Genomic DNA, 26,493 nt, shown 5'->3' on the forward strand with positions numbered 1-26,493 from the left:
GTATGGCTAATTCCTGTTTTAATTCTTCTGGATCCCCAGGTCTGAGAGCCTTAATGTAATACAGTAAGTGCTCCATGCTATAATCTTTGCTATTGCCAATGATAAGCTGGATTTTGTTGGATGGTCTTTCACTCAAGATGCTTTTCACAAACAGCAGCTGGGCACTTTTCCCTGTATGATATTACTGCTCCAGGCTGCAGGAAGACTAAATATTTCAGTGCCATAAGTACCAACCTCTTTTCACACTCCCTCACGCCATGTAAGAACTGCTTATGAGCAGCTGAAGCATCTTTTTTTCCTGTTAATGAAATGTAATCTGCGCTACAGTGTTTTGCTCATCGTATCAGCAGAGGCAGCTGTTGCACAGAATGCTCCCATACTTAGTAACTGGGAGGTCAAAGTCAGAGTGAAGGTTGTTTACAAGCAGGGCATGCCAGTGTGGGGAGGCATCAGGTTTCCCCTGATGAGTTTAATAATTGTTGCTTTTGTGGAATTCAAAGTAAAAGGAGGAAAAAAAAGCAGGGGGGTGGGGAGGGGATTAGAAAGAAAACTGGTTTGCCAAAGCAGGGGCCCAACTTGGCTTCTATTCAAGACAATGACAGAGCAATAGGCCCCTGATCAGGGCATTAGTCCATTAAGTCTGGTGTCCTGTTTCAGCACTGACCAATACCTGATTCTTGTTCAGAGACAGGCAAATCTCCTGAGAGAACACCTGGAAGATTGTGCAATGCTGTTTGGGATTGGATAGGAACTGTGTCCCTGATCCTGGTAGAAAGTGGCTGATGACTTGAAGGCTGTGAATTTAATTACCTGTATTGTAGCCTGTAAAGCTACAGATATTTTTAAAATCAGTCATAAAATTATCCAATCCATTTAAAATCCAGCCATAATATTTAATGCCTTGTGCTGTTACTGCAGAGAAACTAAAAATATCAAGCAGAATGAGCAGTGGTTAGAAAGGATAGACAGTCGTGTTCATCATAGCTGTTGGTGTTGGAGCATCTTGGGGTGATTGGACATAGTGTAAGACATACACAAAAGGGAGTGTACCATGGTTTAACTTTTTGGACAACTCCCCCCACCCGCCCACTCTTCTTCTCCAGAGGTGAGATTTTTAGATAGTCACTGCTCTTGCTGGGTGAGGTTGCTGTGGTATGGGGGTGAACATTTTGTTTGCAGCCCTGTTTTCACACAGACCCCTGAGTCTCTGCTCTGGGTTACAGGTATGTGCTGTATGTTTATTCTGACTAAGATAATAAAAAATCCTGTGTTTTCAAAGGGTGGAATCCGCGTTTTGACCATATTACATTTGGCAAGCCAGCCAGGAGGGGCTATGAGCCATTGGTTCATTAAGTTGGAAAATAATGCTTCCAGAGAGTGGAATCTAGAAAGCAATATAGCTAGCAGCTGCATCTTGGAATCGTTATGGGGATATACTGAGCACAAGAAACAAAGATGGCTGATGGTGAGCTGCAAAGTCTGCACATACAGCTAAGAGGGACAGTTTTGGGTTTATGAATGCTCCTGCCACCTTCTAGAGGTATATGGAAGAATGCCTTGAGGGTCTTAGAGATAATTGAAATCTTGAGGAAAATGTTCAGCATGTTCAGAAAGTCCTCCAGCAATTAAAAAAAAATGGTATCAAACTAAAGGCTGAAAAGTCTGACTTTTTTTATTTAAAAGAGAGGTCTGATATCTGGGTAAGATTGTAACAGCTGAAGCATATAAAATGGACCCAGCTGACACCCTTGCAGTACAGGCATTGACAGCAAAGAAAGCCTTGCAGCATGGGTGAGTAGTGGAAGTTATTGGGCTTGCTAAATTATCACCAGCACTTTAAGGATTCTCACAAGTGGAAGGCCTCTGTATGACCTGTTGTCTTGTCTACCTCACAACAACAGTAAAGACATCTGTGGGCAAAAAGGGGTCTTTCAGAAAGCAGAGGAAGAATGGGGCAAGTCGAGTGCCTTCTAGCCAGCCAATCATCTGGTCAGAGGAACATTGGACAGAATTAGAAAAGTTGCTTGGTATTCTGGTACAGCCCCCAGAAATAGCCTATCCAGATTTCCCCCTGCCCTTTACATACAAATGCATCTGGGAGCTGTGCTGTATCATTGACAGGAGGACAACTTACAAGTGATAGGGTCCTAGAGCCATAGCCTTTCTCCTGGAGAAAAGAGATTTAATTTGCATCTGGGAAACTGTAGTTTCTTGCTTTGAAATGGGCAATTACAGAGTGATTTTGGGAGTATTTTTATATTATGTGTCATCCTTCACTGTTTACACAGATAACAACTCATTGACATACATACTTACATCACACAGATTGAATGCCACTGGACAGTAGTGGGTAGCTGAGTTGGCCGACTTTAATTTCAATATCAGATACTGGCCTGCAAAATCTAATGCAGATGCTGATATTTTATTCCTTATGCCACTTGATATGGGTACATTCATGGAAGGGTATATTGAGGAAACAGCTATGGATGTTGTAAATACTCAAAAGACCAAAGCTGACTGCGAAGAGTTACAAAGGGATCTCACAAAACTGGGTGACTGGGCAAAAAAATGGCAGATGAAATTCAATGTTGATAAGTGCAAAGTAATGCACACTGGAAAACATAATCCCAACTATACATACAAAATGGTTGAGTCTAAATTAGCTGTTATCATTCAAGAAAGAGATCTTGGAATTATCATGGATAGTTCTCTGAAAACATCTGCTCAGTGTGTAGCGAAAATGAAAAAAGCAAACAGAACGTTGGGAACCATTAGAAAAAGGATAGATAATAAAACTGAAAATATCATAGTGTACCTATATAAATCCATGGAATGCCCACACCTTGAATACTGCATGCAATTCTGATTGCCCCATCTGAAAAACATATGTTAGAACCGGAAAAAGTACAGAGAAGGGCACCACAAATGATCAGGGCACATATGAGGAGAGACTGAAAAAGACTAGGACTTGTTATCTTAGAAAAAAGATGACTAAGGGGAGATATGACATAGATGTCTATAAAATCATGAATGGTGTGGAGAAAGTGAATAGGGAAATGTTATTTATCCCTTTACTTAATGCAAGAACCAGGGGTCACCCAATGAAATTAGATGACAGCAGTTTTAAAACAAAGAAAAGGAAGTATTTCTTCACATAACACACAGTCAACCTGTGGAACTTGTTGCCTGGGGATGTTGTGAAGGCCAAAAATATAACTTGGTTCAAAAGTGAATTAGATAAGTTCATGGAGGATAGGTCCATCAATGGCTATTAGCCTAGATGGTCAGGGATGCAATCCCATATTCTAGGTATCTCTAAACTTCTGACTGCCAGAAGCTAGGACTGGATGACAGGCAGGGCTGGTGCAACCATTTAGGCGACATAGGCGGTCGCCTAGGGTGCTGGGATTTGGGGGGCGCCATTTTCTTCGGCAGCAACCGCAGCAGCCGGATCTTCGGCCGCCCCGGTCGCTGCTGGCATTTAGGTGGAGGGATCTGGGGCAGGGGAGTGTGGGGAGGGCCGCTTGCAGCAAGTAAGGGGGGGGTGGCAAGCAGGGGAACTCCCTGCCCCAGCTCACCCCTGCCCCGCCTCCTCCCCGAGCATGCCGTGGCTGCTTCACTTCTCCCACCTCCCAGGCTTGCGGCGCCTAAGCTGATTGGCGCCGCAAGCCTGGGAGGCGGGAGAAGTGAAGCAGCCACGGTGTGCTCGGGGAGGAGGCGGGGCAGGGGTGCTTATGCTTGTGCATGGAGCAGGGGTGAGCTGGGGCGGGGGGTGTCCCTCAGGGCAGAGGGTGGGGGGTGGGGAGCTGCCGCAAGGGGGGGGTGCCTCAGGGCGGAGGGGGGGAGCTGCCGTGAGGGGGCACCTCAGGAAGGGGGCGCGGGCGCAAGGTGGAAGTTTCGCTTAGGGCGCAAAACATCCTTGCACCGGTCCTGATAACAGGGGATGAATTGCTTTATAATTGCTCTGTTCTATTCATTCCCTTTGAAGCATTTGGCATGGGTCACTGTCCGAAGACATGGTCCATCTACCCAGTGTCCTATGTCTGACCCAGTATGGCCATTCTTATGTTCTTAAAAATCACTACAGGCCCAAGAAGAAGGATATATCCTGGATAGCGGCTACGGATGCCGCCGTATTGAGAGGAAATGAGCTAACAAGTGCATTTTCAATACCTAAGCCCATCTCTCAGAAAGCACTCTGTGAAGCACAGCAAACTGACCCAATAATAAAAGCAATTACTGAAGCAAAATTCAAAGGATCCATGCCAACAGTGAGGAAAAGCCACAGGTCAAGACAGCTTTCTAATTTATGTGTGAGTGGAGGAAAAAAACCCCAAACTTGTACCTTGATAAAGATGGTGTCATTTATCACAAAACCAATCAGTTGGTAGCACCTGAAAGGTACTGCAAACTAGTCTATGCAGAGTTACATGAAAACATAGGACACATAGGAGCTGACTAAGTTATTGACCTTGCTAGAGACAATTTCTATTGGTCCCATATGAAGGAGGATATTCGAAACTATGTAACCCAGGTTTGTCAGTGACTCAAACAGATGAGACCAACCAACGTACCAAAGCCCTGTTACATCCTTTCAGTACCACAGAGCTGTTTGAACTAGTCTGAATTGATTTTCTTCACCTTAAGAAAAGCAGTGGGGGGTTGGGGGAAAGGGGTTTGCATGTATCCTGGTCATTATGGACCCTTTACCAGGTTTGTGTAGTCTTACCCTGCACGGATCAAATCCTAGAAAACCACAGCTGACATTTTAAAAAGATTTTGTTTTAAAATTTGAATTCTCTAAATGAATTCACTATGACCAAGGTGGGGAATTTGAAAACTATCTGTCCCATAGGCTGCCACAGTATGGCAAGATTGCAGGGTTGAGAACAACCCTATATCATCTTCAGGGAAATGGGTAAGCTGAACGATTTAATAGAACACTACTCGGAATGTTGAGAACTCTCCCTGAAGACTAGAAATCTAATTGGAAAGAATCCTTAAACAAGCTCATATATTTAGCAGCTAAAGAAGGAATAACTTATTGATACAGAGAGCAATTATATGAATTTGAAGATACATTTTGGATAAAGAATGCTGAGATAGCTCAAATAATGCCAGACTTCCATTTCACCTGACATCTCTGCTTTTCCTTTCTCTCTTCTCATCCCTCATCCTGAGCCCCTCCTGCCCTATGTGTCAGTGGTTTTTTTTAAATTATTGTTATCCCTATCCTAACGTATTACATCAGTGCAATATTGTCTGATTTGTCTTGTCTGGTCTTGCAGCTTTGATAAATTGTAAGGTTGCTTAATTGTGCAATTTGATTGGCTATCCTGTGAAAAGTATGGTATGTGGTAACATATCTCATTTACCTTTTTGTATTTTTTATTGTTCTTTCTGAAAATAAAATTTAAAAAATCCAATCGAATACATTAGGAAACAACAGGATTTTCTTCATTTTACCTTTTCTCACTTGCCGATCAACGGTAATTTGGTTTAGCGAGGAATCAGGAATTTGTCAAGGACTCTGGTGATTATGTGCAAAAGTGGAAAGCACAGATGAGAGAAGCTTTATATTTAGTCACTGAAACCTCCAGAAAACCAGCTGCTAGAAACAAGGGTTACAATGACCGCACACCTTACAGTTCCACTCTCTCCCCAGGAATTTGTCAGAGAATGGGGGAACCTACATAATTAAAAGCCTACTAGGAAAAGCAGATCCACATTGTTACCAAAGGGAGAGGGGAATCATCTGGAGTACAAAGTGGTTCCAAAGGATCATCAGGGAAAAGCAAAGGTATTACATCACAGTCTCTCAATGCTCTATGATTACTTGCCTATTCATAGACCAACAGCAAGAAGAAACCCAAGAAAAGCACAAGGAGTGATGCATTCCCCAGTTATCCAGGAACAGGACTCCTCTCACAGTTCAGATGATGACATACATGTTCAGTTCCTTAATTCTCAAGGTCAGGAAAAGACGGTGCCTGTTAACACTGGAGAACAACATCTGGAGGGCAGCAAACCTATAATAGCCAGCTTATTAAATCTGGATGCTGATTCTTATTGTTCCACTATTGCGAATAACTTCCAGACTGCCGGAGATTCTGATGGAAGTGCTGAGGTATCACATGGATATGGGTCAAAGGAATCAGTGCTAGCACAGGGAGAGCAAACACTAACAGACATCAATCCACCAGGATGAGAAAAGAACAGAGGATATTCATGTGTGATCAGCTTGGATCCTCATGTTACCAGTACAGGAACCCACCAATCAATTTAATTGATCCCTCTGAGGTTGTGTCTGCAGCGTAGCAGTTATTAAAATATTTAATGCCAGTGAATTTAGGTCCAACAGTATATACACCAAGATTAACTGCTTAAGAGATCCTGTCATATTTAAATGGTTAATTTGAAGTATAGGCATATCTCAGTCATTAAACAATAGGTTTATAATGCAAAACTGATGACAAACTGATGACACCAGAAGTTTTAGTTCCTTTGGTAGTAAAGGATTTGTTCATGCTGGGATCAAATCAAAATTTTATGACCAAGTATGACCTGTAATGCTGGAAAAGTCAGGACCATTAGCATTGCTGAGGGTAAGTAAGGCATACACAAAAGAGAGTGCACATTGGTTGAACTTTTTGGATCCTCCCACCCTCCACTGTGTTCCACAGAGGTGGTATATTTTAGATAGTCCCTGCGCTGGCTGGCTGGGGTTGCTGTGATATAGGGGTGGACATTTTGTTTGGAGCTCTGTTTTCACACTGACCCCTGAGTCTCTGCTCTGGGTTACAGGTGTGTGCTGTATATTTATTCTGACTGAGATAATAAGGAATCCTGCATTTTCAAAGGACAGTCTGTGTTTTAAAGCACATAGAAACAGCAATGGGGAAGTGAATGGACAAGAGAAACATCTCCCAAAGGAGTTCCTGCACCAAGCAGGGACCAAAGTCAGACAAACAAAAATGTACGTGTGTATATGTGTGTAGTTCTGTACCTCGGCCCAAAACATGAATATTTTTAGGTTTGTAGAAGCTGTTAACTTGCTTCTTTCCAGTGTTGTATTTCCTACTTCCAAATGGATCTTGGACTGGGACTGCAGCTTGAACCCTCAGGTGAAAAAAATCCCTGCTGCTGTCATGCAATTTCCAGTCCAAGTGGAAGAGAGAAATTCTGGAAATTGCTGTCTAGAGAGAGGAGCCAGTATCAGGATATTTGCATGCTGGTTTGCAGGCCAAAGAGGCTGTTAATCTGACTGAGATGCTGATCTGTAGTGTAACAGTTTCTGGGCTGTATCAACTTCATTGTCATCCTTTGCACAGCACAGCACACCACACCACAACCGTAAGTGGAGATTCACCTTAAGACCTTATGCTAAAGGAATATAAATCCCCACCACTTGAACTAAAGGAGACTCTCTATCTGTGATATTAGTGCTCATTTCCGCTGTAGGCTTCCAGCTATTACACACTACATAATCATCCATCTGTATAGGTCTGTAATTCCAGAGCAGTGGTAAATACTATCCGTGATTTATATACTTCCCCCTCTTCCAGACTGTAATAGGGGAGCCATCTGCCATGCACCCCGTCATGGCCAGGGGCAGCTCTGCAGAACTCTGCCTCAGTTTTCTGCTCTCACAGGACTCCTCAATAACACATACAACTCATATTAAATTAAAACAGTCTCCTCCTGGGATGTAATTTATTTAGCCCTTACACACTGGTCATCCAGGCCCCCAACCCCATTTCAGTCTCTCTCTCTCCCTTTGAGTCAGGAGTCCCCAGCCCTTCTTCCCAGAACGGGTTTCAGTTCCTTTACTCCCTGTAGGAGCCAGTATCTCTCCCTGCTTCCTCAAACCAGCTATGGCTTCCCATGCTTCTGTCCTGTCTGGGCCTCACAGCCTTTCTGACTGTAGTGCTATCAGCTCCCACTTGGCTCCCTTCCCCAGGAACTCTGTTCCCCCTGCAGTCTGTTCTTTCCTACTTTATCACGTACTTTAACTAATCCAAGCTAATCACATGACCTCATAGTTACCCACTAGGGGAGGTGAGCTGATCCTTTCCCAGAAGGGTTGAAGCCTCTTTTCACTGTAAAGGGCCCAGCTACCCTGTGACACAGACTTAACTTTGAGCACCTGAAATTCATATCCAACCATCAGGTGCCCGATGTAAAGATTATAAAACTGATATAGATTAGATTTCCAGACTAGAAGATCTGGATACTTAACTGTAGGAAATCTTTTGGGGTTCACTCAACCCTAGTTTAAACACTTTTGTCAGTGAAGCAGCTTGCAGAAATAATGCTGCTTAGGAGGGATTTTAATACTTTTCTGTTTCATTTGTCTTTATTCCCTTTTTCATGTTCCAGCATTGATCCCAATTCGATGAAAGTAACCTGAAAATCTGTGAACTCTAAAGTAAAACCAACATTTCCCTCTCTCTCTCCTTCTTGCCCATAAATGCTTGAATAGGTCATTGAAATATATTATTCTGCTTCTATGCACAGAAAAGACATATAAACCTTAAATTGCATCTAGGGATTTTGCCTTCAGATTTTGAATATATTCTGTCCATGTTACAGTCCTCCCTGGAATACAATGATGCCAGTGTAGTGAATTATCAGTCTACACCTGAGTTTGTAACTTCAGTGCAGTAAAACTGATAATCCATTCCAGTATTTGATTACCAGCCTAGAGTGGAAATGCAAGAAAATAGAATAAAAAAAATAAAAAAGCTTGATGGTTTAAGTGCCTTAAAGGGACAGATTTATAAAGGTATGTAAGTGCCTAAAGTTCCAGATAGTTGTGCCTAAGTGTGTCAGGCACCTAATCCCATTAACTTCCAATGTCTTTGTAAATGTGGCTCCAAGCGATTAATGTTTGTAAAGCAATTTGAGATTCTGAGATGGAAGATATTATTAGGGCTTGTTCCTGGACCTCTTGAAGTCAATGGCACAGTTCCCCATTGACTTTTGCGATACATGACTAGTCTCTTAATGTGCAACATATCATTATTTAATGTTAGGTTTTCTGTTACCCCTTATGTACTCCTGATGGCCCCAGTGAACAAGATCGTTCTAATGGTACTTCCTCTTACCATAAAAAGACTGGTAGCTTTTAAGCTAGCAGAAAATAGGCCCTATGTCTTTAAAGCATATTCCTTTCAGCCTCATTACACTGTGTAGCTTTGATTTCAGCCTAGATATCAGCTTCAGCCTCCCTAAATCCTACTTACATCTTCAAATCATCCTGAAAAATTCCTTTCCCTTCTTAGTGGCTGTATGATTTAAAAAATAGGAGACAGCAGCCTGGCCACCAGGTTCTTGAAGACATGCTGTCATTGGAAGATGGATCTTTGCAGAAGCCAGAAGCTCTTCAAGGTTGGGGAGAGTCAGAGTTCTCACAGAAGGAGGGTGTGACATTCAGTGTTTAGAACATAGGACTAGAAGTCAAGTCTCCTGGGTTCTTTTTTAGCTCTGAGAGAGAATATAATCTAGTATTTAAGGAATGGGTCTCAAACTCAGGATCCTGGGTCTCAGGGTGCAGGAGAGAGTGTGGGACTAGTGGTGAGAGTATGGTACTAGGAGCCAAGAGACCTTGTTTCTGGCTCTGGGAGGGAATGTGGTCTACTGGTTCCAGGTAGAAGCTAAGACTCCTGCGTTTTGTTCCTGACTATGTTGCTGACTTTCTATGTGACTTTCAACAAGGGTGTGTTATGTGCCTCAGATTACTCATCTGTAAAATAGAGATTATTACCTTCCACATAGATATAGTGTGGAGTCTAATTTAATATAAATTTGCAATGTGCTTTCTGATCTTCTGATGAAGGATTCTATATGTGTGTAAATTATTATCATTACTAAAATTAATTGGATCCTAATAAAAAATCTGGGTGCCAGTTCAGACAGGTGTGGAGGACTTATGAACCTCGTTGTCTGTGCCTGATAGTAGAGATCAGATTGTAGGGGCAGCCACAGTTTATGGCTAATTAGCCAGTGCTGAAGTCACTGGTGAGCTCCCTTCTGCAGTTCTGCCACAGAACTGGGAACTCGAAGGTTCATCACAAACTGGGAAGTAAAAGGGTACTAAATATTTTATGCCAAAAAGTTAAATATTATCATAAAAGTAATTTAATATAAATGGCTTTCAGCAAATCCTTATCCATATTTCATGACTGAAATGGGTGGCTGGTTTCTAATGTTTGCGTGCAATTAATTTTAATGGGTATGTTGCATTAATTCCTCTCTCTTGTCTCTCAGAGATCCTGACCCCATCAAAAAAAGCAAATAGCAGGACTTCAAATGTCCCTGGCACAGAAGGTGACACAGGGCCTTGTGTATAGACCTGGAAATGACAAGTTAATAGGCTATTGATAGTTTCCTAAGTATATAGAGAGCAATTACTCTGTTTGTGGGGGTGAATGAGCGGTGGTGGGGGCTCTACAAGACAACGATATCTGAAAATATGAATATACAATAGGAACACATTAAGGTTCTATTTTCATTTCTGTTTTACAGCCTGATCCAAAGTTCATTTAAGTCAGTGGAAGTCTTTCGATTGTCTTCAGTTCGCCTTAGATGAGTCCTTAGTTAATTTAGTGTATGGACTGGGATTATTAGGACCAGCTTTTTCCAGATACAGCAAAATACAATTTCTCTTCTCTTCCTAATTAATTCGCCCCTTCTGAGATACCTTTTGGGAGATGTAAAGGTGGAAGTTGAGATATGGAACTTAATCTTTGTAGTTATTATACCTTTTGAGGCAAGGAGTTCATTGGACCTTTTCAAGTCATCTCCTCATTGCATGAAGGAAACACCATATTCAGTGTGTCTGTCTAGGTTCTCGTAATGGTCATCAGAACAATAGTATCTCAGTTTTGTAAAGCAAAACAAATGTGTCCCAAATCATTTAACATGAGCTCTAGAGACAAAGCTTAAACCTCCTGCTTCCAGCACAGTTTTATGAAATGTTGGAAGGAGGAAGAAATAGCTTCTATTACTGTAAAACCAATAATTCATTATAGATTCCTGGGGAGGGGGAGCTCCAGCTTTAATTAGCATCAAACTTAACTGGCTTCTGTTTCAACCCTGACTATTAATTAGTGATGCCCTTGGGGTAATCAACCCATTGTGGATATCTGAGAAAAATAAACTGATTAATAGTCTGACCTTGACAGTTCAGTATAGAAGCTGAAATACAGGCTGTTCACCCAGGATGTCTTGCAAACTTGTCTTAGGCCTTGTCTACACTACAAGACTATTTCGAATCAACTTAGTTCGAATTTGTGGATTCGACCTTATGAAGTCGAATTTGTGTATCCATACTAAATACACTAATTCGAATTTCTGAGTCCACATTCACGGGGCCAGCGTCGACTTTGGAAGCGGTGCACTGTGGGAAGCTATCCCACAGTTCTCGCACTCCCCGCTGCCCATTGGAATGCTGGGTAGAGCCCCCAATGCCTGCTGGGGGAAAAAATGTGTCGAGGGTGGTTTTGGGTAACTGTCATTATTGAACCGTCACTCCCGCCCTCTCTCCTTGAAAGCGCCGGCGGGAAATCTGTTCGCGCCCTTCTCTGGTCGGTTACAGCTCGGACGCCACAGCACTGCGAGCATGGAGCCCGCTGCGATCATCACTGCACTTATGGCCGTTGTCAACTCCTCGCACCTTATCGTCCACCTCTTCCACAGTCAGCTGCTGAGAAATCGGGCGAGGAGGCTCCGGCAGCGTGGTGAGGAGAGTGGCACAGACCTCTCACAAAGCAGGGTACGCCGCGCAGTGGAGATCATGGTGGCAATGGGTCAAGTTCATGGTGTGGAATGGCGATTCTGGGCCCGGGAAACAAGCACGGACTGGTGGGACCGCATAGTGCTGCAGGTCTGGGATGAATCATAGTGGCTGCGAAACTTCAGGATGCGTAAGGACACTTTCCTTGAACTCTGTGACTTGCTGGCCCCTGCCCTGAAGCGCCAGGACACACGGATGCGAGCAGCCCTGAGTGTGCAGAAGCGAGTGGCCATAGCCCTCTGGAAACTTGCAACGCCAGACAGCTACCGGTCAGTAGCGAACCACTTTGGCGTGGGCAAATCTACCGTGGGGGTTGCTGTGATTCAAGTAGCCCACGCAATCGTTGAGCAACTGCTCTCAAAGGTAGTGACTCTGGGAAACGTCCAGGTCGTCATAGATGGCTTCGCCGCGATGGGATTCCCAAACTGCGGTGGGGCTATAGATGGGACTCACATCCCTATCCTGGCACCAGCCCACCAGGCCAGCGAGTACATTAACCGAAAGGGCTACTTTTCAATGGTGCTGCAAGCACTGGTGGACCATAGGGGACGTTTTACCAACATCTTCGTTGGGTGGGCGGGCAAGGTTCATGACGCGCGTGTGTTCAGGAACTCTGGTCTGTTTAGACGCCTCCAGGCAGGAACTTTCTTCCCGGACCACAAAATAACGGTTGGGGATGTGCAGATGCCTACAGTGATCCTCGGGGACCCAGCCTACCCGCTAATGCCCTGGCTCATGAAGCCCTATACAGGCGCCTTGGACAGTGAGAAGGAACTCTTCAACTACCGGCTGAGCAAGTGCAGAATGGTGGTGGAGTGTGCTTTCGGACGTCTTAAGGGGAGGTGGCGGAGCTTACTGACTCGCTCGGACATCAGCGAAAAGAATATCCCCGTAGTTATTGCTGCTTGCTGTGTGCTCCACAATGTCTGTGAGAGCAAGGGCGAGACCTTTTTGGCTGGATGGGAGGTTGAGGCAAATCGCCTGGCTGCTGTTTACGCTCAGCCAGACACCCGTGCAGAAAGAATATCCCAGCGGGAAGCGCTGTGTATCCGGGAGGCTTTGAAAGCAAGTTTCCTCGGAGAGCAGGGTAACCTATGACTCTCCACTTGATTTTAAGAGAAGCTGATCCTGGGCCTGTGTCTCTATGTGTTGAGTGAGATCTGCGGTTACATACCCTGTTCTCCAAGTTTCCCCCACTTCCAAAACACGTTTTAAAACAAATTAAACGGAACAGTTATTGTTAATAAATCTTTCTTTTACTTTGCATTTCTGTTCAGGGTTTGAAACATGGACGCATACTGTGCTGGGTACGGTGTGCACTGATGTACAGACCGCTTGTACAATACAGGACGGACAGCCTCCTGCTCCTACATAGGTCTCTGGGGTGGGGGACGGTTTCAAGTAGGGGTGGGAGCGCCTCTGCGAGGGGGATGCCGGGGCAGTCCGGGAAAGAGCAGAAGCTGTGTGATGGGAAACAGTAAGTGATTTCCTTGAACAGATACATGTTTGCGAACAGTGAACACAGTCTAGTCAGTTTCTCTGAACAAGACCATACAGGGCACCAAGTTCCACGAGATCTCAGGACAAGTTCGAGATTTCGGAATACGCTCTCATTGGCAGCGCCATTGCACAGGAGAGCGGACAAGCGGGGAGAGACAGCTGAATCCGTCTTGCAGACAGTCCTGGTAAGCCTTAAAGTAGATCATGCTTATCAGTTAGTGGATAGCTGTGCTCTCCTGCTAAAGGCAATCTGGAAAGCAGAAAGGCTGAGCCTTTTCCAGCCCCTCCCGCCAGTGCACGGGAAAGATCAATGTATGCTTGTTCTCTGTGGCCTCCAGCACGTGGCTGTTAAGCGCGGGTCGTTGTTATGCAACCTAATTTTAAACCATTAACAATAGTAACAATACACTAATTGCCCTACTTAGATGCAGCCTGTCCAGAACGACATCACCCTGAGGCGGGTCACTCGGAGTCAGAGAGAGCGGATGCTAATGGAAGCCCTGCACAGACCAGGACCATATGCAGCAATGCTGGTGGAGGCGATGATTCCTCTCTACATTAGGATGTCCTGGCGCGGAAGAGTGTGCTTCCATGGAGCACCGAATAAGGCACCTCTCCCCAGGAACCTCCTGCGGAGGCTTTTCGAGCAGCTCTCTGAGAGCTTTGTTGAACTGTCCCAAGAGGATTATTGTTCAATCCCTATATGTGTGGACCTACTATTTATATAGTTTGACATTTAAAATTTTGTATATAGTATTTCTATTTTTTCTATACCTGTTTTTTAAAAAATAAAAGTTTCCATGTTTATAGCACTTACCGCCTGATCCTTCCCCTGATTCTGAGTCCGGGTTAACGGGCGGGGATGGTTGGTAGGGGATCTCTGTGAGGGTGATGAAGAGATCCTGGCTGTCAGGGCAAGCGGTATTGTGTTCGCTGTCGCCTGCGCCGTCCTCCACAAACCCTTCCTCATCTTCCCCATCGGCGAACATCGCTGAGGAACTGTCCAGGTACACTATGCCATCCTCAGAGTCCACGGTCACTGGTGGGGCAGTGGTGGCAGACCCACCGAGAATGGCATGCAGTGCCTCGTAGAAGCGGCATGTCTGGGGCTGTGCTCTGGAGCGTCCGTTTGCTTTTTGGTAACCTTGTCTCAGGTCCTTGACTTTCACACGGCACTGCATCGCATCCCGGCTGTATCCTTTGTCTATCATGGCTTTGGAGACCTTCTCGAAGGTCTTTGCATTCCGCTTGTTGGAGCGCAGCTCCGAGAGCACAGACTCCTCGCCTCACACAGTGATCAGATCCATGACTTCCCGGTCAGTCCATGCTGGGGACCTCTTTCTATTCTTGGATTGCCCGGACTCCTCTGCTGGAGAGCTCTGCATCGTTGCAGGTGCTGCGGAGCTCGCCCCAATGTCCAACCAGGACGTCAGATTCAAAGTGCCCAGACAGGAAAAGGAATTCAAATTTTCCCGGGTCGTTTCCTGTGTGGCTGGTCAGAGCATCCAAGCTCGGACTGCTGTCCAGAGCGTCAACAGAGTGGTGCACTGTGGGATAGCTCCCGGAGCTACTAAGTTCGATTAGCATCCACACCTAGCCTAATTCGAGCTAGCCATGTCGAATTTAGCGCTACTCCACCTGTCGGGGTGGAGTACCAAATTCGAACTAAAGAGCCCTCTAGTTCGAATTAAATGGCTTCCTGGTGTGGACGGTTGAGCGGTTAGTTCGAATTAACGCTGCTAAATTCGACTTAAAGTCCTAGTGTAGACCAGGCCTTAGGGTGGGAAATTGTGCCTAAAACCCACGTAGTAATAATCAGGCACGGGCAGAACTGGTTCAGGAAAAATCAGAACTTATCCTAATGTTTGCCCATGTCCAGAACCCAAGACCTTTTTGGAGGTTGGAAAGGGTTCAAGTCTTTCCATTTCCATGTTCTGTGGCATCAAGGACCCAGCCAAGAACAGAAGCTAAAATAATGAATACAGAGAGAGCCTGGTACCTATGTATCCAATGTATTTATACTATACTCATCATCATGCATCTGAATATCTTCACGAGAATCCCAGCCCAGCTTTACAGAACCAAGAGGTTGGATAAGGATCTAAATTTTGGGTATTTCTCTTAACTGAATCTTCCTAAGCACCTGAAGTTCACCTGTTTCTGTTATCAACAAGCAGGTCGATGTTCAGCAACAGGTTTTGGAAACAAATTGAATAAAACCATGAATAATTACATATGGGAGGCAGAATGGTTTAATGAATAGGTTGCCAGGCAGGCATGGAATCCTGGGCCTAACTCCTCCCATGTGGGAGTTTTGCCATTGACTGCCCTGGGCTTTATCCTCAACTTTGGCCTTACTTGTGTGACCTTGGGCAAGTCACTTAACCTCTTTGTGATTCAGCTGCCTCCAATATAAAATAGGGATAGTAAGACCCATCTTTTAAAACACTCTGAGATCTATGAATGAAAGGCGCTATGTCTGTTACCAAATGATAAGAAAATTAAAACCCTCTGCTGCAACTCATTTCTACGTTCAACTTCAATGTAGAAGTTCTGTCCCTTATCAAAGCCTTTTCCTTATCTAATCATTTGCCCTTGAACCGATCTGTTATGTAATTTTCTACTTTCTCCTCCTTTTGAAACTCAAAACTTGCAGGGGTGTAGGTTGGAGTAGCTCATCTGTGTTACTTGTGCCATACAGCCCTCCTGAGGATCTGTCAAGAAACTTGGCTGCATGGGCAATGGAGAAAAGGATTCCATTTAAAAAGCCCATTGTTCCTTAATTTTAACTTACCAAAAGAGAGATCAGAACATACTAAGAACTACTGATTGGGGCTAATCCCAGGTTTTTATTTCAAAAACCAATTTGGAGCTAGGAAAGCAGCAAAAAGTATTTTAAACCAATAAACTTTATTTCTTTTTTTATACTGAAAAACAGACAAAGTAAATAATGATGTCCCCTTAACTCACTGCCCGAGGGATTTTTCTTTTTTTTTTACTGTAGAATTAGCACCTAGATACCGTGGTGATAAGCCTGTAGGAATACCTAATATACCTATTATAGGACAGATAGAGAAGTGGACAGACCAACAGATAATAGAATTCTAAATTCCATAAGACTTACTTGTACAATCTAAATCCTACCAGCAGCTCATGTAGAAAGCTATTACTATATTTTACTTTAAGAAAATCTGATGCTAGTGAAAGATTGCTAGCCTATTTGATATCCCTGGAGACAGATGTGTTCTGTTTATTCCCAGTACAGGTACAGCATGAGCAGCAGCAGAGCAAGCTGCCTTCATATCACCCCATCAATGTTCCTGGAAGATCCACGTCTAAAGAGGTGTTTCTGTAAAGGGAAAAAAGAAGTTCAGGCTCCATGGCCCATTCACATCTAGCCTTCCCTGCTGTGACTCCCATCAAGGGAACCAATTAGTGCTAGTTTGTTTTTTTATGATTCAATGTAAGCATGAAATTCCTCTCTATGTACAGTGGAACCCTCTTACAGTCAATCACATCTTTCATACAGTGATTTCAGTCTGAGAGCCACTGTGATTAGAATTGGAATAGGCACATCACAATGCACTGAACAGCCTGAGACTTTTGTTCTACTTCATATCAGTGAAGTTACACTGTATTAAATGGATTCCACTGTACAGAGTAGGTATATTAGAGATGCTTTAAATGAGTGGAGAGAGAGAGGCAGAATTTAATGAGTACTCTATACTCTATTTTACATTTCCTTTTTGTTTCTGAATGATGGTGTTCTTGTCATTTGCTAAGACTATAAGCTCTTTGGGGCAGGTGCTTTCTGTTTGTTACATGAATATACAGTGCCTAGCACAAAGGGACCCTGCTGCTTAACTGGGGCCTCCAGGCTTTACTGCAATATAAATAAATACTCCATCTGAAATTACTTGATTAAGAACTGATCTATCAGGAGAGTTTTGTGATGGTTCCAGGACTGGTACACTAGAGGAGGCTGCAGGGACATTAGCAGAACTGTGTGGGTGATCTAGGACTGGAATAACAGGGTTGTGGAAGGATAGGATTTGGTGTCTTGGCTGACCTATGTGAGAGAATCAAAGATGAGGCAATGGGAGTACTTAAGATTAGGAATAGCAGAAACATGAGAGGGATGCTGTCAAGGCTGAATCCCAACTCTGTCACTCTGAGTGCACAAGTGAGGCCTGCAAGGATTTTCAAAATTAATACTTGCCACTTCAGGCTTGTATTAAATGCCCAAGGTTACAGCTTTTCTCTGACCTTGGCTTGGTAAATACATCTCCAAATCTAACAGGAGGCCAAGTTTACACAGTAAGGATGGATTTCATCCCTCCCATGTTCCCAACCTCCAAGTCAGACATCGATACTAAAATATTTGTACATGGTAGTGCTGACTCAGATAATACAGACATGGGGACCATATAAGTACCTAGATACATATTCAGCTATGTAAAGAGACAATGGTATCATTAATTTCAAACAACAAAATAAAAGAGTTCTAAAGCTTGTGCTATTCCTGCCACCAGCTTCAAAACACTGTCAGGGACAGCCGTGGAAGGTTGGTTGGCTGCTTCTGCATTATCTCCTAACAGGTGAACAATTAGTTAATTGGTGCTGGTAATTACAGTGTTCATTAAGCAATCTCAGGTGGCAGGTTTACCCTTCTCATCCTTATCATTGAGACATTCTGGATAGGATTTCATGAACAACGGGAGGTAATAGCTCTCAGTGTCTTACTTGCACATATAATCCAGCACAGTGGTGTTAGTGATATTCAACCTCTAACATCATATGCTTCAGTTCCATATGGGATTAGCCATAACAGCTCCTGACCTCAATTCGAAGAGGTGGAGATTTGTGTTGTTCTCTTATGGAAATGTTACCACATTTCTGTCATTAGTTTCTACACATTTCTCTGTATATATCAAGGATGTTTAGTTTTATGGGGAAGGATAAGAATAATAATAATAATGTATATGTAGGGCCCTACATATACAACAGTCCATTTTAGTCAATTTCATGGTCATAGGATTTTAAAAATCATAAATTTGATTATTTCAGCCTATTTAAATCTGAAATTTCACAGTGATGTAATTGTAGGGGTCTCAACCCAAGAAGGAGTTATGGTGGGATTGCAAAGTTATTGTGTGTGTGTGTGTGTGCCCTTACTTCTGTGCTGCTGCTAGCGGTGGCGCTGCCTTCAGAGCTGGGCAGCTGGAGAGCGGCGGCTGCTGGCTGGAAGCCCAGTTCTGAAGGCAGAGCCACTGCCAGCAGTGGCGCAGAAGAAAGGATGGCACGGTATGGCACTGCCACCCTTACTTCTGCGCTGCTGCTGGCGGGGCGCTGCCCTCACAGCTGGGTGCCCAGCCAACAGCTGCTGCTCTCCAGCCACCCAGTTTTGAAGGCAGCGCAGAAGTAAGGGTGGCAATACCGTGATGCCCCTAAAATAACCTGTGACACCCCCCCTCCAACTCAGTTTTGGTTCAGGGCCCCCAATTTGAGAAACGCTGGTCTCCCCCATGAAATGTGTATAGTATCAGGTAAAAGCACACAAAAGACCAGATTTCACAAGGGGAGCCCAGATTTCACGGTCCGTGATGTGTTTTTCTTGGCCATGAATTAGGTAGGGCCCTACACATAGGAGTTATATGTACAAATTCACATAATCCAACTTCTGTACAAATATTAAATAAGACCTCATTATCATCATGGTCTCAGAAGTCAAAGATGGAAAGATCTGTTAGGTCCCAAGCACTCCATCCCTTCCATGGCATTCTCTCGACAGCTGGTTAGAGGTTCTGTTGCTTGGGACCATTAGCCAAAGTATTGCATGAAGTAGCAGAGTCGCTTCGCTGACCCCAGCTATTCAGAGCCTCACCAACAAACGCCAGTTACTTTGTAAGTTCTTGATTTGGGATTCATTGTTATTGCTGTCTTTTCAAAAGAAAGCCAAAACCAAGAGCCTTCTCCTCTGAACTCCTTCCACTTTGAATTGTCTCTCAGTATCTCCCTGTTGAATTGACTCTCTCTCTTTTCAAGCTTTATTAGAGAATCTTACTCTTTTTGCATTACTTTTAATACTTAGAACACATAAATACGAGTCAAGTGACCAGTTCTGTTACCAACTCTACTACTAACCTGCTGTGTGATCTTGGGCAAAATGAGTAGTTTCTCTGTGCCTCAGTTTCCTGTGCTGTATAATGGGGATAAAACACACTTTGGCAGAGATTTCCCAGATGAAAGGCTTCACATACATGCAAATTATTATTACAAATTTATATTCCCATAGAATTTTTTAAATACTGTATCTACTTGTTGCTGTTACCATTAGCCATGATTTATATAATTCTCTAACTGTTATTCAGTCTGTAGAGCTTTTCATGGTATATTTACAAGACAGTCACTACCTAAAGTTTACGGTGATGATTTCAGTAAAAATATGTGACATGCACTGTATAATACAGTCTGTTGGGAAGTCACATACTTTTTATTTCCTGTGTAGGTGTTAAGCTCATTCTGTTTCCTCCACTCTCCCACTGAAGGCATAGATTATTTATCGCGATGAACTATTAATACAGTGAAGGTAAACATTGTGCTCCAAGAGCCCCTTTTGAAACAATTGCAGAAATAACCGCTCCAGAGCTTGAATAAAGATGCACTTAACACAGTGCACAGAACCTTTTTATAGCACGCATTGCACAGGTTCAAAACTGACCTGTGATGAGTATAAGTTAAAGGCTCAGGTAGACAGATGTCTTCATGTAAGTGTAACCAAAATGTGGAAGCAGTTAAAAATGAATAGGCCATCTTTGAACCTTCTGCCCCACCAGTATCTTGGATCCTTCATCATCCTCAAATAAACTTTTTGCCTCTCTTAGGCATTGCTAAAGGCTGGTGGAAAGCCCTGTAGGGAATTCATCAGAGCATGAGAGTCTGGTCAGCTGATTTGTTCTGATATGGTGTTAATAAACCATGGATCAGTAGAATAGTTTAAGAGCTAGGCATGTCCGGATGATGGGTTAAATCCTGGGAGTTGCTGTGTATCCTCAGCACATAGATTTCAAGGGGAGCCTCACTCGGGATTTGGCCCATTCTGTCCTGATGAAAGGAACCTTTAGTATTTCAAAGTCCCTTCTCCCCTCCCCCCTTCCTTTTAACTGGCTTTTTTCTTGGAGTTTCAGATCAACTTTCAAATCTCTTTTAGCAGATTTTTAATTATCCTGCTGCCACACTGAGATGGAGGCTCCAGCCGTTTCTGAGTCACATCTGCAGATCATGTAGGCATAATCTCTATGGTAACTGACCCACGTTGGGTGGAAGAAAATAAGCTCAGAACTAAAGGTTAATTGCTGTTTCATTTATGCATTTTTGTGCAATTCCAGCTTTGTGAATTGAGGTTCTAATTAGAATCAAATTATCAGCAGATTGAACATCTTCTTTGTTATTTGGGTGGCTGCAAAACTACTCAGGCTGGTTCACAAATAGACAAAATAGGAACCCCTATCCTTACACCCCTGTCTCAGATAATGAATGGGAAGCTCCAGCCAGGCTTTTTTTAATAAGGGAAAGAAGGTTCTTGTCATTGTGTTTTTTCTCTTTAATTTAAAAGTATCTGGAAAAGACCTGTTGATCTGTCAGGCCATCTCTGTGTAATCATAGGGGTTCCCTTGATGGATCATTGGTCCATCAAGTCTGGTAGCTTAATTCTGGCAGTGGCCATTACTTGATATTTTAGGGGAAACAAACACAAAAATAAACAAACAAAATCTCCAAACAAACACAAATAAGTCCACACATACAAATACCCCCTCCCCCAATACATTTAGTAAACTATACAGTGTTGTACAGGAATTTGGGATTTTTTTTGGCAACTAGCCTGTTCCCTGAAGCGCGTGATCTGATTACACTACAAATGATAGAACCGATAATAAAATGATCCAGCCCTTTAAAAAAATCAGCTACAGTATCTAACTCCACTTTCTCTGGCAGGGAATAACTCAGGCCTGGTCTACACTGGGGTCGGGGGAAGGAGGATTGATTTAAGTTATGCAACTTCAGCTATGTGAATAATGTAGCTGAAGTCGACGTATTTAGATCTACTTACCGTGGTGTCTTAACGGTGGTAAGTCGACGGCTGACACTCTCCCGTCGACTCCACCTGCACTTCTCGCCCTGCTGGAGTACTGGAGTCGATGGGAGAGCGCTCAGCGGTTGATTTATCGTGTCTAGACTAGATGCAATAAATCAACCCCCGCTGGATCGATCGCTACCGGTCAATCCAGCGGGTAATGTAGACAAGCCAAGATTAACTCTAGGGAAGAATACTAGCAGCCAAGAAGAACCCAGAGAAGTTGAAATACATGTTGAATAGCTTTTCTTCCTTTAAACTTCCCAACATATCTATTGGTTCCAGGAGAATTCTTAAAAAGTTTTCTGCAAATATCTGCTTGACTGAAAAATTGAATTTGCTTTAGCTGAGCTTGCATACTTTTTATATTCAAACATGCCTCTGGAATGAAGCAACCCTCCCTATGCTGCCTGGAGATCGATGATTGCATAAAGCGTTATCATGATTCATTACGACTGGGGATAATTGCTCGGCTAGACTAGATCCCAGACTATTAGTGACTACAATCAGCCTAAAGGCAGGAACATCAAAAGGTTGAGTGATTTGATCTGGATCCTCATCTGACCCACCTGAGTCTGCATATTTGGGCTGGGAATCTCATGAGAATGGATTTCTCCTTTCCAGTACTTCTACATTTTTTCATCTTCAGGTTCCCAATTCCATTCACTCTTGCTCTAGCCATTCTTCCCCAGTGTCCTGCTGTAAGGAGCCCTTCTCTTGACTGAGATGAGATTATCAATCAATACCACTTTCAGATTGGCCTGAGGGGGTGCCTCAGAGCTCTATCAAGTGCTGTCTCTTACCACTTGTCTCCATGATTTGATGTTGGGAAGCAGAAGAACATACTTAAGCAATTTAGGGTCTCTCATGTGAAAAGGCAGCGTTAGAGCCTCCCAAATGCCCTATAGATCTTGTTACACAAGAATGAATGGTCAAATGCTGGGCTGTATGGATTGGTTTTAGATGTTGTGTCATGAACAGAGCTGATGAATCCTTCTCAGTGAATAAACTTCTTTTTCTGCTCTTAGAATGTCCATGAGCAAATTGCAAATTACTCAGTTAATTATTCTACAGTAATCAAATCAATTTTTTTTTCTGTGAAAGTCTTTTCCTCCTTGGCTTTATACTACAGAAATGTATGCTATAGAATCTAGGTTGGTAGACAGCCAGATAGATGTTGTAGACGGTTCTCTATGAGTGTCTGTAATGTTCGCCCAGCTTTCATAATGACTCAGCACTTGGACATAATGACTGTAGTGTTACACAGTTTCTAATAACTCAGTATTTCCAAGTGCTTACCAAAGACTGGGTAATATTTAGTATTCCTTGTAGGGGCTTACTAAGGTCTCTACAGGAATTCTAAAATTTGAAATTCCTTTAATGGAGCCAACAACAATTCTTACAAAATTTGAAAATCCATCCCTTTGAATATTCTTTAATTCAAGTTTCTTGATTCAAAGCTTACCCTAAACTGGATGGTGCAACAGGGTTCAGTTGTGACTCTCTTCAAGTATTTGAGCCTATTAAAGAAGAAGAATTAAAAAAACAAACAAGAAAAATATCAAAGCTAGACTCTAGAATCCTGGAGGTAGCTGTGGTTACATTCCCTTCAAACCTGGGCCAAGCCTGGATTAATGGAGCTGACTCATGTCTGGTTCATTTTAGACTATCATTGATAAAGGAAAAACCCACACAGGAACCCCTTGGATATAAAAAGCCAATCCTGAACTGAATGTTCAAGACTGACAATTCACTGAGAGAGAGAGAGGCAATCTCACCACACCTGTACTGTAGCCTGAAGTATAGAGAGCTTTACTTCAGACCATTTATTAAGTGATCATATTCATATATGTTGCTCAGTCTGGTTTTACGTCCACACACCCTACTCGCTTGCACAAATCCGTATACATCTCTGTTTACATACACCCATTCCTTTCTCTCAGGGTCTTCCTCACGAAAGGCTTTGATATCTCTCATCTAAACAAACATGAAAATAATTTGTAGCCCTTCTTTTTTGTTATTCAATAGGAAGAAATATCTCCACATGATCAGTTGCAATTAAAATTTTTCCAGCAGCTACTCTAGAGCTTCAGGGTTATCTCTTTTCTCAGGGATCTTGGAAGAGTGAATTAATTTACATTTTATTCAAACAAAATTAGAGATGCAATTACTTGATAACCATAGTCATCCATGTTTTTAGGACCCTCTTGCTAGTACTTCTTGTTTCTGTTCTACAACCATTCCTGTACTCCACCAAGTTTTGTAAGCTGTGCAGAAATGGTACATGTGGCTTGGATGGTGGATTCAGCCCCTGTAAAGTCCCACTCTTGTCTCTCAGTAGAGATTCATAATGTGTGTGTTAATGGTTTTGAATTGGTAGGGTTTAGCAGGAGTTATCTTTCGGGTTACATGTGGAGATGGTCAAATAATATTTATCAAATTTATTTGACAAATTTAATGATATTTTTGGTATTACATTATTGCTTGAATATTTATTTCCCAACAAAACAGAACCTCCCTTTTCTCTGCCTCCCAGTCTGTGGGTGAGAGGATTTACTCAAATATTTGGCAATCAGGTCCACACGTGCCAGGATTCCCTGGGCACCTTCTGTGAAGCAGGGAGGGAGCACATATCTTCTTTGTAGCATCATGTAAATAAATGCATACAATGTAAATAATGCTCCTTACCTGATTTAAGGAGTTGTTTGTTACAAATTTAAAACTCAGCCCTGTGGTTTGGCCACAGTTTTGCAAGGTTTGCAATTTTTTTGATGAACCTGAGACAATTTATGATTTTGTGTGAAAATCATATGAATTACTATTTAAAACCAGGCAAAAGTTGATGGTCCTGACTGAGTTCTGTTTGGAGTTTTTGGATTTCCAACCCAAAACCAAAAAGTGACACTTTGGATGTGTGAATCTCACATAAATTACAAACAAAGAAAAAGTTCCTATGAGTTCCTAGGATTAGGAATTGCCAAATATTGTGCTGTTTGGTCTTTAACTCAGAGCAAGAATAAATGTTATGATACACCAGAGGCACAGCAAATATTGCCTTGAAATACAGACCCTCTCTGAGAAATGACTAAAAATGCCATTATGGAGTTCCATGTTTATTGCCTCATACTAACAGCAAATTAGATCAACTCAGCTAATAAGAAGTATTTTTTAAAAATTTCCAGCTCTGCAAACTCAACTTTGGATCTGAAAATTAAGCTGAGTTCTTGCCTACATATCACCAACCGTAAAAATTCATTTAGTAATTGTGCTGGTGGTGCATGAAACAGAATAGAAGAGCTGGCTTTGCAGCCATCACCATAGATTTAGAGTTATGGCTAGTGCTACCCTGGGCAGTACTATATCCATCCCTTCCTGGCCACAGGGGCCAGATGGTTGTAGAGTTGACTCTACAAGATTACCAGAAGTAAAATGTAGTAAACAATATTTTAGTCTACAAAAATCAGCCAAGTACATCCGCACCAAGGCTGAAGGTACAGAAATCTAGAAAACTCATGTAAATGATTTAATACATTATTTTGCATATTAATGAATATACATTACCTTATTTACATAACAGCAAAATATTCTGATGATCAGAATTTAAACCTAACTAGGCTACTGCTTGTCCTGGGCTGAAAGTGCAGGGACTGGTTGCTTCCTATGATCAGTTAGGAAGTGCTCTGGCTGAGCTGCTGGCCCCTAGCTGGATGCCTGGCTCTGGCTGGTGATCCCTGCTTGCTGTTCACAGGCCCCTGTGGCCAGGAAGGGATGGATAGAGTATTGCCCAGGGTAGCACTAGCCATAGCGCTAAATCTATGGCGATGGCTGCAGTCAATTCTGAGCATTCAAAAATCATGAGTAAGGCTTCAAAACATCAGAAGAATAGCTTAAACTCATAAGATTTTTAAAGAAATAAACTTTGGGCTCTTTTATGTGCTTTCTGGTTTCTGAACCTTGAGGGGTCACATTTTCAAACTTTACAAATATAAGGGCAAGAAACTTAAAAAAACAAAAAAACCCTGAGATCCTCATGTAATCCCATGACTCCAGGAGCTGAGACTTTAAGAAAAACCCCAGATATAATGAAAGTTGGCAAGTTGCTCAGTGCTCCAAATCAGGAAATTTAAACTACTCGCCAGGACCTGTTCAGAAAGAAAATAAAAGCAGGGGACTTATCAGGTCTTAGTGTGACCAAATGTACAGAAATCTATTGAGTGAATAGGTGCCAATTTTACCTCCTCAGATGTCAGAGTAGACCTGCACTTGAATATGACTGCCTTAAAATTCATCACCATTGATATGGGTTTTTTTAATTTTGAATTTGCTTTGTAAACAGATTCTCCATGTCAGCATCATAATGGAACAAAGCTCCTCTCATCAAGATAACCAAGTTAAGAGTTTCTCTGTGAGTTGTCAGGGCTATGGAAAGTGTGGTACTGCATTAAAGAGTTGCTTTCAGATGGCAAGAGAAGACAGCAAGTGTTTTCTTACAGACCTAACTCCTATGATTTATGGGGAGTGTGGCAAAGTCCCTGTTTCTCCTCAGCTGGTTCAGTCCCTTTTTGCCTTGGAGACACAGGCTTGGGCAAGTAAAATCCTTCCCAGTCACTCAGGGTCTGGCTGATCCTCCTCTCAGTCAGTCCCTTGCTGTTTTTCTCCCCTTCTGGGGACAGAGTGCAGTCTTTCTTGCTGGAAGCAGGCAGAGCCTTGCTGCACCTATTCACAGGCTGCTTCTCTCACTCCCCTCCTGTTTCCCTGCCAGGGAGGGTTTAAAAAGGTCACCAGCAATTGGGGCCAGCTGAACCAAATTAGTTCCCTGGTAACCCCTGTTCCAGCTGAACCTAATTTCTCATGGCTGTCTCTCCTCAATGGATAGGGTGAAGCCTTTTAACCCCCCTGGGACTAATTCCTACCCCTCCCTTTATAGCCATTTGGCCTGGGTTTGCCACAAGGAGATTGATAAAGGTTCTGCAGTAAGGTTAAGACAGGGAATAGAGATTTCATTATTAGTCTGTTTGTTTACCCTGAAGCCCTAGCCAATTTGCTGGTCAGGGCAGAAAAT

The 26,493-nt window shown here is 43.0% G+C and overlaps 1 long non-coding RNA gene across 1 annotated transcript; it reads right to left on the minus strand.

Moving 5' to 3' along the window:
- Positions 1 to 19,445: 19,445 nt before the first annotated feature.
- On the minus strand, positions 19,446 to 26,049 carry LOC123368801. Its single transcript, XR_006578896.1, has 3 exons — positions 25,927 to 26,049; positions 22,897 to 22,951; positions 19,446 to 19,496 (listed from the first exon to the last, which is right to left on the minus strand). It is a non-coding gene; the product is annotated as an uncharacterized LOC123368801 (long non-coding RNA).
- Positions 26,050 to 26,493: the final 444 nt, after the last annotated feature.

The sequence above is a fragment of the Mauremys mutica genome, chromosome 4 (genome assembly GCF_020497125.1).
Source record: "Mauremys mutica isolate MM-2020 ecotype Southern chromosome 4, ASM2049712v1, whole genome shotgun sequence".
NCBI classification, from domain to species: Eukaryota; Metazoa; Chordata; order Testudines; family Geoemydidae; genus Mauremys; species Mauremys mutica.